Source organism: Neolamprologus brichardi, chromosome 15, assembly GCF_056152115.1.
Source record: "Neolamprologus brichardi isolate AB-2024 chromosome 15, ASM5615211v1, whole genome shotgun sequence".
In the NCBI taxonomy this organism is placed as follows: domain Eukaryota; kingdom Metazoa; phylum Chordata; class Actinopteri; order Cichliformes; family Cichlidae; genus Neolamprologus; species Neolamprologus brichardi.
In genome coordinates, this window is record NC_142118.1 from 8,853,416 (window position 1) to 8,867,500 (window position 14,085).

At 39.7% G+C, this 14,085-nt stretch overlaps 1 protein-coding gene across 2 annotated transcripts in view; it reads right to left on the reverse strand.

The window, feature by feature from the left end:
- The window catches only part of si:dkey-71h2.2 (low density lipoprotein receptor adapter protein 1), a 50,020-nt gene that overhangs the window by 22,941 nt on the left and 12,994 nt on the right, over window positions 1-14,085 (reverse strand). The gene's annotated exons all lie outside the window — the stretch shown is intronic.

Here is a 14,085-nt window from a genome sequence, read left to right on the forward strand (position 1 = left end):
ATTTCCTTTTTCACTCTTTCAGGATCAGTTTCTAGGTCAGCGTGGTCATTCTAAAGATTGCTGAGCAAACAGCTTACGGTACTCAGCCCCAGCAACGTGTGAGCTGGCAAAGTGACATCACCGCTCCGCACATACTGGTATAAATATAAAGTCAGATTTTGTGTAACGTTATAAATGTAAAACATGAACAGCTCTAAATATTTAAAATATCTCTGTGATATTTTAAATGTGACTAATTTGAACTTCACCTTTAAATCTAAATTAATTTTGAACGAAATGGGTAACCACTTTTGAATGATTGCATCATTACAGTAGAGAATAGTATGAATTTTAGTAAAGAAAACAAAACAAAACAAAACATTCACTGGCAAGCAAATCCAGTATCAGGGCTCTGATAAACTAAACAGAATGCCTGCAATATCCTGTTGTCTCTGTGATTCCAAACAGGTAGTACCAGCTGTCCTCGAGCTGACTATTGCAGGCAGTGTCAGTGACTGCACCCATGCAGAGAGCTGAAAATATCTTTCAGAGACACCTGGACACCCTACAGATGAGCAGCAGGAGAACAACAACTTACAAAACTGCTACAGGCCACATTCTGTGATAAAAACCAACAGTTGAACAAGGGAAACATCTGAGCTACAGATTTTCAAATGACTCTTCCAACACCAAAGTGTGATTAAACTACAATAAATATAAAACTATGAAATAATCAACATTAAGCTCTAGCACTTTTCCCCCTCTGTCTTTATTCTCCATATAAATTCAATGCTGCTTACACAATTGAATGAAATGAGAGAGCAGGGTGAGGGAAAAGAGACACGCACACACAGTGTCCAACACTATTGGGATATACTGGCACTAAATTCTCCACATGGGCTGAGCCATCTGTCACTGGCAGACCCCATGCAGCTGTGAAGCGAACAGCAAACACCGCCATCCCCGTCCCACTGCTTCCAACGACTCTGAATTATTAACTAATCTTCAATCACACTGTGGGGGCTGTTTCAGAACCAGAAAGCACATTTGGTGTTATGAAATGCAAATTCTAAGGTACGCAGTGGCCAGCTTACTGTAAATCATTTGCCAGCTCTGGATGAGAGGTGGCTGCTGATAAGAAGTCCCATAATTTGTCCTCCATGAAAGTTCTGCCTTTAAATGTAATATATTTACAGTCCCGTGTGACCTAGCTCACTACTGCCTAGGAATGGTACTTGAATGATTTCCTGACCCCTTCTCACAGTGGTGTCCCTTCTCACAGAAGGTCAAAGGGCAGGTTTGGCTATATGACAGGAAAAAGGGGTTTCAGGCTTTTAAAGAAGAATACATGAAGGGAGAAATTAGATAAGGGACTCTATCCCTGGAAGGATTACTCACAAACAAATTCCATTGACTTTCCCCGGCAAAGGGAGCAGGATTCTATATAATTACATTTTTGTTCTATTATGAATGGGTCGATGAGATTTTACTAAACTAATGCATTTAGGTTTTTCAAAATGTTACTGACCAAAGATGCAGATGTTGAAGGGACTTTTTTTTTTAAAAAGAGCACACACATTTTTTAAAACACTAAAAACTGATATCAGTTTTTGACTGTTTGCTGTACCCCTCAATAATCTCTTCCTTCCACTGCCCATACTTATCATTGTGGTATGCTTCAGGCTATAGCATAGACAAGAGACATGCGCATAAATGTAAAGTATGGTTTAAAAGCTGACAGAAGCTGCACACCCTTCCTAGCTTTCATAGTTAAATATAGCTTCAGAGAGCCACAGTATAAAATTATTTTTTACTTATGGTCTTAGGAAGGTTACACGAATAACTACATCTAACAAGTGTTATTAAAATTCTATTCAATTACATTCTCAGTTTAGTTTTATTTATATATTACCAAATCACAACAATAGTCGCCTCAAGTTAAAGAAAATATTAGAAAGAAGCCCCATCAGATGAGCCACTATGAGCAAGTACATGGTGACAGTGGGAAGGAAAATCTCCCTCTTAACAGGAAGAAACATCAAGCAAAACCAGCCTCAGGGAGGGGTAGCAATCTGCCGCCACCAAATGAGAGTGACACGAGGGAGAAATCAGTTTATGTTTTGTGTGTCTTAAAGAAAAAAAATACCAGCTGAGATTGGCTTTTTTAACTATCAAATATCGGTATTAGTCTAAAAACCCAATATTAACCTAAATACATACAAATGTTTTTGTTTGTTTGGTTGGTTGGTTTTTACATAAACTGGTCAACAGATTACTCTCATGGGTGAAGTTGTCAAAAAAATATAGTCAATACTAATCGCTAAAAATTACTATCAGATAAGAGAGCGGTCCCCAACCCCCGGGCCGAGTCGTTTGGTACCGTGCCGCGAGAGCTGAGGCTCGGGTGTGAAATGTATGGTTTTCAGGTTTTTTATCGTTAACTCGGTTTCCCTGGGTCTTTTCCCGTGTTGTAGTTGTGTGTCTTATTTTGAAAGAAATAGTTACACGTTACCATAGCGACCAGAGAGGAGGATGTTACTCTCAATGTTGTTGTTTCAGGAGGACGCTGCTAATAAAGTTACACAATTACACAGTGAATTCGTGTTTATTATTATATTTACAAAATACCGCAGTTTTTCTCTTGGCCGTATCATTTTATTTTGTTGTATTTATCCGCGACACCTTAAAGGCCGGTCCATGAAAATATTGTCTGACGTTAAACCGGCCCGTGCCACAAAAAAGGTTGGGAACCTTAAACCTAACCGAAAAAATAGGTTTTACGCTCTTTTTGCACACTATGTTTTTCATACATGTCTTACAGTTGCGTTACTCTATTTTTTTTTACGCTATGTGAGAAATCAATGACATTAGTAAACTAGTATTATAATCCTATTCACAGTTAACTCATTTGTTACACGGCAGCTGTGCTCAGGCAAAGCCCTATTGTTTACTACTGCTCATGGGCTAATCTGTTTTAAAATATTAATAAAATATCTCACAAATAACAGGTGGAAAAAAAACCCACATTTTTGTAGTACACATGAGTCAAATTTTTTAACATTTCCTGTTCAGTTTTCATCATTTCAGTTAAGGGATAGCTGACTTTACCTGGGACACTTTTCTCAGTCTTTACCATCATATACCTATTTAAGACCCTTTTACATCACAAACGTTTTACACAAAAAAGTTAGATTTAATTAACAAGTTAAGCTCAGCTCATAAAATCTGCTTCTGAAACAATAACTATGTTTTATTTATTCGTTTTTTTCCCAGGCAATAAAATCTACACTTATCACCTAAAAATAAGACGTCTGTTTTTGTTTCCTCCTGTGCGAAATCAGGGGACCATTGTTTAAAAGGGGACCACTGGGGCGATCGTGGCTCAAGAGTTGGGCGTTCGTCTTGTAATCGGAAGGTTGCCGGTTCGAGACAGTCTCGTCATTGTGTCCTTGGGCAAGACACTTCACCCGTTGCCTACTGGTGGTGGTCAGAGGGCCCGGTGGCGCCAGTGTCCGGCAGCCTCGCCTCTGTCAGTGTGGCTACACTGTAGCTTGCCATCACCAGTGTGTGAATGTGTGTGTGGATGATTGTGTATAGTGTAAAGCGCTTTGGGGTCTTTAGGACCAAGTAAAGCGCTGTACAAATGCAGACCATTTACCATTTAAAAGGATTTCTGAGCCCGTCTGTCACAGCTGTCACTACAAACTGCATGCACGGTGTTAAAATAGAAATCCTGTCACACGGCGCTTCTGCAAGAGTGGCAGGGCTTAGAGATTGGTCAATCCAAAACAATTAAATACACTTCACCCTGTCAACTTTATTACCAATCTTTAAGTATCCATATGACTTTATGCCATTCAAAGCTGCAATGCGTCAGCTTCTGGTCGAAAGATTTATTGCACAGTTTGGCTCTGTAAAAATGTCACAGCAATACAAAGCTGAAGTGCCACAGTCCATATTGTGTCTTCCCCAAGCTACACAAATGAATTATTAAACAGCTTTATGTTGATGCTGCAGGGTTTCCAATATATTATCTGCCTAAAAGAGGAGGTCTTAAATTTTTAATAAATCCTATGTGAGTCTACAGAAGGACTGGGACTGATAAGAGTGGCAGGAACAAGCGGAGGGTGGCTAATTGGATTTAACACGTTGAAGAAAATCCTCAGGACAACTAAAAATGCGAAATTTGAACTTTAAAGTAGGCGTGCGCGCATACATTCGCGTTGTGTTTGCGAGATAGTTCTCATCAAGGCCGATCAAATTTGGATGAGGACAAAACAAGATTAGGGTATGAGCGCAGCCTTGGCGGTGCACTGGTGACATTTGCATCTCTAACAAATTGATGCCTGGCAACACTTTCACACCGAGTACACTGCAGCAAGAGCACTGATTTCACTGTGTTCGCACAAAGGCTTCACAGTGGAGACACACTCTAAAGGAATCAGTGCATTACAACAAAGGCACAGAACAATTTAATAACATTTTGCTCCACAGGGCTTTAAGTGTATTCGTATAAAGTTACTTTATAATACTACCGCCTTCAGACTGTGTTAAACCAGCAAATGACAAGAGCAGCATTTCACAGTAGCTGAGCTGACTCTGGGAAGTGCTGCTGTAGTATAATAGACGCCATGTGCTCTGCACGCCTTCAGCTACATGCCGTGATCACCAGCTGTCTTTCTGAGCTACACGCTCGGTAATTTAATTTGCTCTGAGAAGTCAAAATCATACCCAGGTGAATTCTGAACACCTCGGCTGATGGCTAATTAATAACATAAACAAGAGTAAGCAGAGACGTAGAGGACATATGGACAAACAGGGGGCCGATACGCTATTTTCCTCTAGACGCTTAATCTCAGTTACTTTCTAAAACTGCAGAAACAAGCGTGACACCCAAATGCATTGTCTATTTTTTGCCTCCATCTCTTTATAGGCAAACTGGATATTGTTTCCTAGAATGTTTTTCACAGCAACTTGACTAGAGACCAATGGATTGAGGACACCATCATCATATGAGTAGAGATACATTCAGCTCTCTTTAAGACCCCTGCTGACACCCCCATCCTCCACATCCTTCTAGATGTAATCTTTTTGCCTTAGTGTTTTACTCATCTGATGGAACTTTGAATCTAGGACACCACCTTGACAGAGAAAATAGGCCGCACATTCAGGGGAGATGGTTGGCTGGGATGATGTGGGTGTATGGGGGGAGGGGGGGGGGGGGGGTGTAACTGGTTTCCTGATTCTGCCTTGAGGGGAAACCAAGTAAAGATAAGTCTTTTCATTCAGGCTCTCACTCTTCAAACTGCTTTTTTAAAATCCGTCCCCTAACTCACCTTATGCATCTTCAGTTCCTCTGGCACTAACTGAACGCACAGAATAAACTCCAGTTGTAGCTAATGAGAGCAGCTTGGGCTCCTCACAGCCAGGAGTGCAGTACAAGCTATTTCTCAAAGCCTGACAGCATCAAAAAGAAAGATACGAAAATGCAATCACGGGATCAAACAGATGATGTCTGAAGCAGCGAGGTGGTACTTGCAAATAGCATTACTAAACACCTTGGCTAAGCATCAAAAGAAGTGCATCAACTACAGTGGAATAGTAGACCCTGCACACTCAGCTTGAGTAGTACATAAAAAACCCACACATTCACCGACCCAGAGTACAAAACATCATGTCATTCTATTTTAAACCCTCACAATCACAGCTTTCGATTTCCTTTACTGCCCTTACACTGATAGATAAACCTGAACAGAAACTCACTCGAAAAAGGGTTAGGGTTATTAACAGAGCGCCTGATTCAATAGGAAGGAGAAGGAAATAAGCTTTACTAATAAAAACAACAGCCACATTACTTCAACGTGTTTATGCAAAAGTACTCTAGATGGAAATAATATTATTGTATCCAGGTAGTCCTCTGAAATTTTGAGCTTGGAAGACTATAAAAACCCTGTTTGTACCATATGCCCATTAGTCATGCACTTTTCTAATGGAATCACAACTTGTGGTCAGCTGATCGGAGAAGCTAAAATCTATTAGAGCTGCACCGATTGTAGAGCTGGGCGATATATCGAGTTTTTAAAAAATATCGATATATTTTTATACGAGATATAAGATGTGACAATATCGTTTATATCGATATAGTCTATGTTACGTTATAACTATACTTGTGGAGCCGCAAGTTTGCCTCTCTTTCGTCCACTTTTGTCTTTACGCAACGTTACTCGGCCTCGCCCCTCCTTCACTGAACACAACTCCCCCTCCTCCCCCATCGCTTCACCTGCAGGAAGCGACAAGATGGACACGGCAACGAGTTACTGCGCATCGCTGGAGACCGTCAACGTGTTAGCTAGCTAACCACGCTAACAAGCTAACCACGCTAACGCCATGCAGCCCAGAGGCGCTGCACAGCCTAAAATCCTTTCATTTTCTCAAAAGTTGACAGCTGCCTTATGTATGAATTCTGGTTGTGCTTGATGGCCGCGAACCGATTTTATGTGGAACACAGCGCTCAGCAATCTGTCAAAAATGTTTTAGTACGACTTTGCTAAGCTACGGAGCTGCAGCGCTTCATGGATTGTCAGAGCATTACGGCTACCGAGGAGCCTCGCGGAGTGATACGTACTGTGCTTCAACGTAATATTACCCTACTGTGTATAAGGACCTGTTAAGAGACGTGGTTACAAGAGGATTTCAAACTCAATGCTGTCAGTCACACAGTAGAAGTTGGGAACAGAGCAGCTGTGAAATCTGTCTTTGTTACTATGCTCTGTGTCTTTTAGTTTACATTTTGACTGCACAATTGTGAGCTTTTTGTTATGCACAAAAACAACATTGTTTTCTTTTATTTATGGAGCATTATTATTTAATAAATGTTCATAATTTATTTTTGAGTAAATTTTATGTACATCTATGCTCTATGTTAATAAAAGTGCCTGTGTGACATCTGGGACACAGCTTTGACTAAGAACTCTCTTTTTGTTCTTACTTTATGGCTTTAAAAAAATATATCGAGATATATATCTTATATCGCCGTCCAGGTAAAAAATATCGAGATATGAATTTTGGGTCATATCGCCCAGCCCTAACCGATTGGCCGGGTAGGGTCTGCAATCACTCGGTTTACAGCGTTCTCAGACTGGACTGGTCAGCCCTGTCATGCCTGTGCAACACTAGCACAGCAGCACAGGTAAATAGTTGCTCGCACAGTCACAGCTACACTATGAGCATGGCTATAGCTGTTAGCGAGTTCTTCACTATAAGTGAGGTTTGCTAAACTAAACCATGGGGAAACATGACAATTGTCATAATAAAATACCTAATTAGACACTTAAATACCCTTCATCCAGCTGAACACGGCTAACAAGGGGGAAGTAGCTAGCTTTAGCTTTAGCCACTACCCCTCTTGTCTAGTTTAAAATGCATAAGAATATAGCTTCTCAGAAAAGAAGCTGAAACCCAACAGAAAAAAGAAAACAATGGATTTGGGTTGACACTGGTTCAGGTTTCTATTATTACCTTCATTATAACAAAACAAAGCTACTGTTCTATTTGCTTCTTTAATTAAAAATTTCTTGAGAGCTTGAAAAACCTTTTTATTCAACTGATGACTTTTGACATTCACACTTAAGTGTGATGCTTTTAATTTTCCCTGCCAGAAAAAGAAAGCTTTTGGTAGATTATTAAATCAGAAGACTATAAAGTGATTTATAGTGGATACAAGCCAACAAGATTCAGTTTGTACTTTGTAAAACATATATATTTTATAATAGTTGCATCAAGCTCCTGAATTTAGAAAATTTCATTTACACCAACTATAAGAATTCTCTAGTGTAAAATAATTTAGGTTAATAAACCAGCAATTTTCCCCAAAGGTTTGTCCGTGAATCCGTGCTAGTGCCCCCTTTCAGCATAATGTCTCTTTCAGCACACCACCCCTTGCTTTTACTTAAAACACTGTATCTGCTGTTAATGCTGATTGAATTATCTAGCATGGCTGAGCAAACAGAGCAGAAGCAACGTGGAAGCTGTTCTGTTGAGTGACTGACATGGGTTGAGCCTCTGTAATAAAAGACAGATAAGAAAGTAAATATTAGCAAAGAAAGATACCACCTAATACCACTCTTCATTAATGTGTTAAGCCCTTTGTTTCAGCAAAAGAAAAAAAAAAACATGACTGTATTCAAAGCTTAAAACAACAATCTGCAGGGCCTTTAAACCACTCGAACTAAAACATAATATCTTGTTTGTGTAATACATACAAATTTCACCACGTTAGGCTTTTGTGGTCTTAAAAGAATGTTGGGACTGTTATTGATGTTCCCATCTAGATCTTAATTATGAAAAGCCAATTATGTCCTGAATGTTAATTGCCATAACTGTATTTATTATGCAAAACATAGACCTCAGCTCTCCCATCACAAAGCCTTCCAAAGGTTCCATGAATCCTTAATAAGAAAGCATTAAACTGACATTTGGGGATACAGCAGTGAAACGCTCTTATCTTTTCCTCAAAAACTAGGATGCTTTCTCCTCAAGAAGTGTCCAGAGAATAAAATGGGATTAACATTAAGGTTATTTTGTGGACATGCGTCATTACACGGTCAAATTAAAAGCCAACACAGACGTTTAGGGTTTGTTCCTGGATGATTTCCTGCACTCTATTTATAGCTGGCATCCCAGTGTGAAAATTGTGCTAATATTTACTCTGCAGACAGTGACAGTTGGTGTGTGGCTGGTATGATACTGTGCAGGAGGACTGAGCCAGATAAGCAGACAATGATTAAAAAAAGAGAGAGAGAGAAAGAAAGAGCTACATGGACTCATGCCATCGTACAGAATTCAGTGTGTAATGGCACCAGAAAAACTGAAAACAGCATTCATTTTAATCTAGTAACTGTTGTCTCTTCTGGAAGAAGACGTAAAATGTTGCAGCATGCTGTATCTATTTGGAACAAATGGTACTGGAAAGAGGTTGGGATTGTTTGCTGATCAGAAATCACAAAATCATTATATGTGTGCATTTTATCTTTATATTTACATGTTTTTACATGTTAATACATTAACTACAACTTGTTTTGGGGCAGCGTAGTGACAAGCTGCCATTACCATAAAATATTGCTACTGATAATGTAAGTAACCACTGCACAAACTACACTGGCACTCAGAACTGCTGTATTGATACACATCGTTAACACATTTGCCATGTTGGGAATAAATGAACACACAATGTTTTTGCAGTTTATCCTTCATGTTGGAGTGCAGTGAGTCATTTGAGTGTCATAGGAGGGACACGGCTGTATTATTGTATTACATGTATGTATGTTTAGCTTAATGTCAGCTAGACTTGCTAACTACAGACTCATGCTAACCTGAAGAAACAAACAAACTTACCTCTGCCTCCTCACAGGGAGGGTAACATAAGAGGGGTATAGATACAGGTGTGTTTGGTTCTACTGTTCTAAGAGTATTTACTTATTTATATTCACTTCCAAGTGAATGGCTTGTGGCTGGCTGTGAGCTATGGATAGCTTTAGCCACTTTGTCTTTGTTAGCCTCTTTAAATTGCTCATGTTTGATAAACAGTGGTGCAATGGTTAGCTTTGGCCCATCACAGCAGGGATGTCCTGGGTTCAAATCCAGTCTTTATGTGCAAATTTGCATGTTCTCCTCATATCAGTGTGGGTACTCCAGCTTCCTCTCACAGTCTAATAACATGCATGGAGTTATGCCAATTGATGATTCCAATTTTATCAAGTGTGACTGGTTGTCTGTGTCAGTGTTAGCCCTGTGACAGACTGATGACCTGTCCAGGGTGTACCTTGCCTCTCACCCTGTGAAAGCTGGAATAGGCTCCAGCACAACCCTGAACTGAATAAGTGAAGGAAAATAGATGATTAGGTTTGTTGAAGCAAGAGTTTTCATAGTGGTTCCCCTGTAGTTTACTTTGGCAAACTATGTGCCTTCCCCATTCACAGCAAAGAACTTGTTACCAGCAAAGTCTCACTATCTTCTCGCTACGAGAAGATTTGCCTGTGCAGCTGTGCATGTGTTGCACATTCGTATGAAAACCATCCGATCCTGGTCCCCGGCTGGTTGATTGAGTTGTTTGGTGGAAAATAAATGTGCTTCAACATTTCAAACTCCTGCTGGATTTTCGTCCCGTTTCGCTTCGGACAAGCTCACAGGCAGCTTGTTTTATATAATCACTAGATCCAGCTTTCTAAGAACTCCTCTCACTCATTTTACTGAGAATATGATACTTAGGTCTAGGAAAATGGAAGAAAGACGGGATACACGTGTCTAGAATGTAACTCATGCCCTACACTTTTGTTTTTAAACAGCATGTCCATGATTGTTTCCGAACATTCATCAAGTAGCTTTAATTTTGCATATTTAATCAGACCTTAAACATACACCTGTTAGGTAAGAAAAGCACCATTTAAAATGTTCAATTAGTTGTCTTACTATGCAACACAGAGCAGCCCTCGTTTGTCAAACAGGGTGTTTACAGTTTCTTGAGTTGTGGTCTAACATTGACTGATGGCTACTAAATATGGAGGTGACTTGCACTTTAAGTGTCCATTAGAAACACCCTGAATCATCTGAGTGACTCACCATCCACCCTTGTTTATACATGTAGAGCGCTGTGTCTGTTAAATTATGTGATTTCCATACAGGTCTGAACCACTACGGTCAATACCCAAGGATCTAAAATAACACTGCATCCTAGATTTATTACTTTTTAGATTGTAGCAATTGCTTGTGAAAGCACTAAACTCAGCCACAAAGGACAGACTGAAAACTACTAACTGTATAATTATGTATAGAGGGAACAATGGTTGTCATCACCTATAAAATGATTTTACATCAACGTTCACTAGAGGGAAAGTAAACATTTCCAAAGTCATGGCAAGTTAACACAGCCACAGAAGAGACACTTTAATATCGGAGCTATTTCCTCGCGGCCATTTATTCATAAAGCATAATCGCTCTGCACCATACAAGGATTGTTTTCATTAGCAATTCAAACAGGGCGTGATTTTCTCTGCGCTGATACGAATCTGTTCCCCCGGGAGTCCTCGAGCTCCCATTTCAACATCTTCGTCAACTATAAATAGCCTCCCAAAAAGAAAATCTATTCAGGAAATAATAGGTTTATATTTAATATTTTGTTTTCAACTCAAGACTAAGGCTGTGACTCAAATGAAAAGAGGGAAACTAGAATCCCCACAATCCCCAGTGCTAATCTCAAGCTGAGTTCAAGGGACAAACAAAGCAGTCATTACTTTTCCCATCCATTATCACACCAAAGCAAAACAAGTCACCTTTGAGAGCTGCTGATCTAATTTAAGACAGTGTATCTCTGCACCCCTTTAATAGATGAGGGCATCTCACAAGAATCCCTTCTAATGCAGTGGAGCACTTCAGACCCTTCCATCTGACTGATGGATGTTAGTCCGGCAAGTACCAAATACATCAGCTTCTAGGGTGTTACGCCTTTGGGATAACAAGATAAAGGGATAATCAATGTGAGTGCTTGAGCTGCGCATTTGGAAACGACTGATTTCAACTGTATACTTTTTCCTGGCGTTTTTGCCTTTCCTTTATATCAACTTGTGAGTTTCAAGATCCTTGGCTAGATATCCAGAATGCTGCAGGCACTCCACAGGCAAGGTCATATTTTTTTAATGTGTTTGCCTGTTTGTTTGTGTGCCTGTAACTGTGTAGTGGTTAGTGCACTCGCTTGGCAAGCAAAAGGTCGCTGGTTTGATTCCAGCATGAGATACAAATCCCCTTTGGGGTTGCATCAGGGAGAGCATCCGGGGTAAAAACTCTGCCAAAGCAAACATGCAGTGCGACCCCTTCTGGCAAGGGAGAAGCTGAAAGTCTGATATTATAAAGCCACAAAAACTGATGCCCAGTTCCTGCATTTAGAAGCTTATTTTGCTTTCAAAGGAGCCATAGTGCTGTCATATGGTTACAGTAAATATAAAGCTAGAGCCAGCAGCTGTAAAGCTAAGCTTAGCACAAAGATGAAAAACAAGTGGAAATAACCTTCTGGATACAGCAGAATTTAGCAATACTCAAGCAGCAATCTTGAAGGTGGTAAAAGCTGCAAAACCCAATGTGAGTTTGCCAAAAAATAAAGAAAGAAACATGTTTAAAGACTGGTACAAAAAAGGGTTTAGTCACTGCAGCCAATTTCCCCCCTTTGTGGCAAATGTAGATGGGTTGATTCTTCTTCCAACTCTTTTGTTTAGATTTTATTGAGGCTTAAAGGTATATATTATTAGTCGCATGGCCACTTTGAGTAGTGATTCGGCGCTGAATCAAAATATCAACATTGCAGCGAACAGGGACGCACCTTGCTACACATGCTAGGTAGCGCGCACTGCTATTAGCTGACTTCCCATGTTTCGATCCATTTAAACATGGTTATCTTACCTTAATTATATCAGGATTATAACTGCAAAGATGCTGAACCTGAGCCTTCAAAATGGAAACTCTAAAACCACAGATTGCATAAAAGTATAGCTGTAGCTAGCATAGCAGGAGCCACTGGTTTCTAAGTTGCATTTTGAGATGCCATCTTCTAAGACCCCACCCCCCAAAAAAACATTTAAATAATTTTGGATGTACAACATATCTCAATAATTTAAACCCTAAAAAATTTTATGTAAAATAATTCAGAATTCATCAAACAGCAATTTTCAGAAGCTTTTAAAGCCAATATTCATCAGATAGCCCCATAATTAATACCAGTATGATCAGAGGAATCCACTGAAGTATAACTAACTTATCTGAGCTGGGTTAAACACTTCCAGCTCATCTTAATAAACTGCAAAATCAAGATAACATGTCTTATGATAAAACTTCTACTGGGATTTTGGATGCTTTGTTTCATTAACAATAAACAGAATGGGTTTCTGTACAGAGCTGACGACAGGCGTTTTCCCCTTTTAGTGTGACAGCATAGGGTTATTTTTAGGAGTGGGCTCCTAAGCTCTCAGTGCTGAGCTCAGGCAGGGACATGATGTGTCAGAAATGGTAAGGGGAGTTGAATTTTTCAGAGGTACAGAGCAGATATGGGATTTGGCTCTCCAGTGGAGGGACAGGTTCAGCAAGATAAGCATGCGTGCACACGCACACACACAAGATAATATATAATAAAATACTTAATCTCTCTCCTACACATACAAACACACACACAGAATAACAATCGACAACATGCTCATAAAGACTCTTACACTGGAGTGACAGCATATCCTATTTCATAGACACCTGTCACAGGCATCAAACAAGACAGAGCACTCAAATGTTTGGACTTCACACAGTAAACAGGAAGCTGTATTTGTGTGAGTGCGTGTGCACATTATAGCGGCTGTGTGAACAAGGACCTCTCCCGAGATAGGGGCTCTCAGTTTCTCTCTGTTGCATAATTCTCTTCACTTCAGGCTAGGGAACCTTGTTGGTGCTAAAAACACTCCAGAGAGAATGGACAGAATAACCGAATAACATTCAGCTCTCTTTAAGCCACTAAAACAGTAGTTTGGCTGCACATGTTACTGTTTATAAAGGGGAACGGGGACATGTGGGAGCGAATCATGTCCTCTTGGCCGTTACTGATGTACTGGATGAAACTGTTAATAACCCCAAGGCTTTAAAAAATGAATTACCAAACATAAACATTTATAGCAAAAATTCTACTGTGGCCCACGAGAAAACATTACGCTTGCCACAACACAACACAAACCCTCGTGGGGGGGTTCACAAAGAAAATCAATATAGAATATGATATGCTGCAGTTTTTAATAACACGAGGCTGAGGTTTTAAAAATCAATATTTGTGGAGTGAACCAGTGAAGAAAATAAACCTGCTTGCTTCAAATGTAACAGACGCAAGACAACATGTGGAAGATTGAACAAACAACGTCGTGAAAAATCTGATTTACTTTCTGAATGTTGGCTGAAATAGATACAACATATAGAAATGTACATAAAGGTAACATCTGTACTACCCTTTCCCAAAAGATTATTAACACAATATGTGAAATTAAATCAAACCTTAAAGTATTAATACAGAAATTATTACGCTGTGGAATA